This window comes from Miscanthus floridulus, chromosome 14 (genome assembly GCF_019320115.1).
Source record: "Miscanthus floridulus cultivar M001 chromosome 14, ASM1932011v1, whole genome shotgun sequence".
In the NCBI taxonomy this organism is placed as follows: Eukaryota; Viridiplantae; Streptophyta; class Magnoliopsida; order Poales; family Poaceae; genus Miscanthus; species Miscanthus floridulus.
In genome coordinates, this window is record NC_089593.1 from 89016839 (window position 1) to 89022005 (window position 5167).

A 5167-nucleotide genomic window follows, 5' to 3' on the forward strand; every position below is an offset into this window, starting at 1 on the left:
GACGCCACGTTAATGGGCCACGCGCCAGCCCAAGACCCGTCGGTTCCTGCTAATTAAATAATATATATACTACTCCATATAGCGCCTGGCATCCGCGCCTCCGTACCACGAGAATGCTTTGACTACTGTTCAAATAATGTTCTCCATTCTAACTCAGCCACGTGGCTCGTGCGTGTCCATCCATGGCTTTGGCCTCTCCCCATTATTACTACTCCATGTAGCGCCTGGCATCCGTGCCACGAAAATGCTTTGACTGTTCTCCATTCTAACTCAGCCACGTGGCTCGTGCGTGTCCATCCATGGCTTTGGCCTCTCCCCATTAACCGGCCTGTTGGGCTTTCCGCTAAAAAAAACTCCAATCTCCCTGAACTCATCCCGTCAAATCAAAGAAAAGAATATAGCGCCCGGCCTCCTCGCCGTCGTCGCCTCCGACTTTGTCCTATTCCTCACCATCGGCCGCAACTTGCGCAAATGCCGCGCCCGGCCCTACCGGAAGCTACGCGCGCGAGGCGCTTTGTCGCCGCTTCTTCTTGCCCGGCGGTGGCGCACGCGGATTCAGTGGACGGCCTTGCCGGTGGATCCTGACGGAGAGGCAGTGATGGCGAAAGAGCTTGGGGCGTCGGCAAGCCCGGGGACGGAAGCACCCATTACAGGTCGCGCTCATCCTCATCTCCGCCGGTAAGCATGGGCTCCCCCAACTCTACGTTGAGTAGCTCGCCGGACCTCGCGGCCATCCTCGAATACCTCACCACCGTCTTGGAGTACGTCACCACCGTCCTCACACTGAGAGGTTCGTGTGCCGTCCTTCTCGACCTCGATCTGTGTCCGATCTCCACCTTCTTCTCGATCTCGATCTGATTGTTGCGTCTTTTCTGGATCTGATTTGGTTATGCCTTGTGATTACTTACGTGATTTCCATGCCAAAGAATCACTCTAGACGTCGGCAACAGCCCCTCCTCTACCAGGTTTTCTAGGCGGACCGGCGGTGGCAGACATCCAAACGACCAAACCGATTCCGTTTTTTTTTCAGAAAACACCGGCCAGTGATGGTTCAGTTTGCTGCATGCCAAATTGACTTGGACCGTCTCATACTGTTGCTCCATACTTATTTATGTATATGTACATGCCATCTTTATATGCACAAATATGCTATTATAGCATTTCCTTATTGTTCATTCGTGCTAAAAAAATCGCTTTGTCTTCACAGTTATATGCCAATGGAGATATGGAGGATCTTGATTCACAATGGAACCTCATGCTGATTATAGTCTCCACTTTTCTTCTTTCAATAATTAGAATATGAGATTAGGAGTGTTTCTAGATTTATGGTAGTCCTTCTGCCATTTCTGTTTGGACTAAAGTTTCTTTATGCTTGATGCTAATAGTACTTAATAAAATCACCAATACTTTTGTAATTACGTTTGGTTTGATCTGTAGTTTTCTCCATGTGTGCGGAATATAATTTCACTAGCATCATCCCTTCCATGATGGCGTGCTTATCCTAAGTGTTGCCTCAGCAATGTATACATCAATCGTCTATTTAATTTGGATCCCTCTCTACAGGAGAATCGTGAAAAGGGAAATAATTTCTTATCCAACTAGCCAATCATGCTATCAGTTTTTCATTGCCTATTCCATCTATAATTCAAGATACTTGGTTACCTAGCAAGTGAATGAGATATTGCATTGTTCGTTTTGACTGCAGCAATATTGTCCATTTATATCCTATGATATTATCTTGACAACAGTTCACTTTGGAAAAGGAAATTTTGTTCATCTATAGAGTCCCACCGTTTCACCAAATTAAGATTCCATGTTAATATATTGTGATGCAAGAACTATTCAGCTCAGAATGCAAAAGTTCGCCTAATCAACATTGCTTTTTACAGGTCAGGGATGGGACGAGACACAGCTAAAATATATTGTGTCCAAATCAATGTGCAATTGAAGCAACTGACAGCAAATCAATCTTTCAAGGTTTGGTCTCAAGGTATTTCATATTACATCTTCAGTTTGTTGCTTGATATTTTCTATCCCCTATTGTTCATAGAAATATCTAGTTTCTGATATAGCGAGCCATGCATTTTAATAGATATACTTATTGTGGGCTATCATGCTGCAAAACATGAATCGTGTCAGATCATGTATCCTTGCATAATGGTAGATCCTGAACGTGATCTAGCCTAGCCAGATTGATCAAACAGTTGAACTGGCTCTGATCATGTCGTCTGTTTGATCTATTGTTGCCTCTGGAATGCATCTAGCACAGGTAGGTTGACCGGTCATTATTGCTACTATAGCTCTCTTTCAAAAAGACATTATTCATATAGTTGTTTATCTTTATCCTCTCATCCTTAGTTGGGCTGGCAAGGAGATGCCTCTGGCTTCAACTCTGATTTCTTTGTGCTGATGCATCAATCCTTCACCTGTACAGCTCCAGTTTACTTTGATGCATTTCACAATAGTGCCTTATAGATTGCTACATTCTAGATGGGCATGCCTTGGTAGGGTTCTCCTGCCAAATGATAAAATTGAAACATCCATATAGGGTTAGTATTTCTTACATGAAACCTGCCAACTTGTTCTCCATCCAACTTGGGATAGCCTACTGCTCTAATTTCTCCTTGCTAGTTTTTTAGATGCCCATGCTATAGTTTCTATATATGCAGGTTTCTAATTTCTCTTTACCATCATACATGCACATATACACTTTCTGAACCTTCCCCTGTTCTAATTTTCCTGATCAATTCTTTAGATATGCTCATTATTTGTTATTTTACAATGTCAGATCTTTAGATGCCCTTGCTGCTCCTGCAACCTTTTCTTTATATATGTATTCATGATACCCATATAGCAGTGTTATGGATAGAGTCCTATCAACAATACATACTTTGGATTATGCTCATTCTGCAGGCCTAACAATGGCCGCGTTGATCAGTGGTTAATAATCCTATTTGAAGAGCTGACATGCTTCCTATTCTGCTGACCTTGTGATCGATACTCATGTTAAGCTGCCAAATAGTGCAGGTTTTTGCATAGAGCATATTATGAATCCTAACATGATTCTGAAATAGTTGTGAATTAAATGAACTGCAACTAATTTCATTTGCAGTAAAGGCTGTCACACTACAATTTTACAGAGGATGGTGTTTATTGATTATATGCTGTGGTACTTTGGTTATCCTGCTGCAGAAGATTCATGCCATGCAGTTTTGTCAAACTCTGGTGCTACCTCTTACAGAGAGGCCTAATAAGGTATTTTGGAATGGTAACGATCCCTGATGTTCTAATTAATGTAATACTGACCTCCTTCCATCTTGTGCTTTTCAATTTACTAATCACGGTTATGATACATAATGTTCATACCCCCACCTTTTTGTCTCATACAAATCTGTCTTCTGTCTACATAATGCACACCGTGTATTAAAAGTAACTTTTAACTTTGCAATTACAGGATACTAAATGTTAACCTGACCTCAAATAAAAATTCCTTTTGCTTACTCTCCACAGCGGCGCAGCCTAAATTTATATTTGACAATTGTATTTGTATGTGCCCAACCTTCAATAATACTAATGTGTTCCTCAATGCTGCCTCCAGTTCAGATTCAGGCTTCAGTCTGATGACAGGCTTAAGCTCACTGCTTCCTTTGAACAAAACTAGATACATTGTTTTACACAATGTTTGTTCCATAACTGACTACAACTCAGGCATTGTCACCTCTTTATGATTTCCTTAGTTTGCCATTTTCTCTACCTACATGTTCTTGATGCAACTTATCTATATGCAAATCAAATAGTCCTGTTTTTTTTAATATACTGATTCTCACTTTTTTGTTATACATGGATCTTTGGGGCCCTGTACAGATCACTCTCTCTATCATCTATACTCATTTCCATGGCCAGAACAAACTAGAAATTCAGTTATGAGGCTTCTCCCCGACTTAGTTATAGGGCTTCTCCCAACATTAGCTATATACTCCCTCTGTCCCGCTTTATGTGACGTTTTACCTCTGTATCAAGTACATCAAAGATTCTTTGAATCTGTACATGGGTTCTGTCCACATGCATGTAGCTTTGAATGAATCTGGACCTCCAAATGAGCTGCAGAACCTCAAATAAAGCGGGACAGAGGGAGTACGTCGAACTAAGTATGTCAAATGAGATTCAGGTTTCTTCTTCAATATTGTTATTCATAGCTATATATTATGCTTACTTCAGTTTATTTGATGCAGTTCGCTTCGCTGAAAAAAACAAGCCGAAACATGGTTCCGGCTGATTTGTTGTGAGAGAGAAAAAATTGTTCCGGCTGAAAAAACAAGCTGAAAAAGACGGATTATAAGAGAAGCGAACAGGGCAAAGATGGCAGCAACTCCTGGCAGTGTTATGGCCTTAGGCAGTGTTATCGCCTTATTGCTAGGTCAGCTTAACTTGCAGGGTTCCACCCAGTACAATGATGCTATTTCTTGCATCTTTAGCTCAGAACACTTTGTCAGAGTATTATGTCATTCTACCTGCTGCCTCGCTGAACCTGCCACTGCTGTAGTATAGATGTCAATTATGTCATGCATGTGTGTTTTGCAGTTTGTATACCGCCTTCTACTTACATGCCGAATTGATTAGTTAGCATACCTTATGCTGACATGTTTACATTATTGTGTGCCTGCTAATTTCTGATTGTTACTTCTATATATACACACACACACACACACACACACAATCTTAAGCCTGTATATACAAGGGAATATATTATAATAATACAAAACAAACCACGACAGCCAATGCAGCCCTATATCGACTACTTACTCAACGCCAAAGGTTACACAACAAAGACGCGCAAGCGCAAACATGCGGGCGTAGATCATGCGGGCGCGGCCGAGCCAATGCAGCCCTATATCGACTACTTAAAGAGCACCGATCTATCGATCCAATCGAACACTCAGACCGAACCGTTACTCATAGCAGCGCGTAGATCATGCGGGCGCGGCGGAGCATGCCGAACTACCTAGTAACAAATAAAGCTCATCCATACTCTTTCTTATCCTTGTGGCCGGCCGTCTCTAATGTTCTCTCCTTTATCCACTTGCCTACCGCCGGAGCAATAGCCGCGTGCGGCACCGCGCGACCGCGTCGGAGGCGCAGTGCTCGGTTGCCGGCCTTGCTAGGACAC

The 5167-nt window shown here is 42.5% G+C and overlaps 1 long non-coding RNA gene across 2 annotated transcripts; it reads left to right on the plus strand.

The window, feature by feature from the left end:
- Nucleotides 1-398: 398 nt before the first annotated feature.
- On the plus strand, nt 399-4602 carry LOC136506059 (uncharacterized). Of its 2 annotated transcripts, XR_010771394.1 has the most exons (4): nt 399-1990; nt 3113-3255; nt 3865-4148; nt 4233-4602. It is a non-coding gene; the product is annotated as an uncharacterized lncRNA (long non-coding RNA). The 2 variants fall into 2 exon arrangements; XR_010771393.1 differs by having other exon boundaries at nt 3113-4148.
- Nucleotides 4603-5167: the final 565 nt, after the last annotated feature.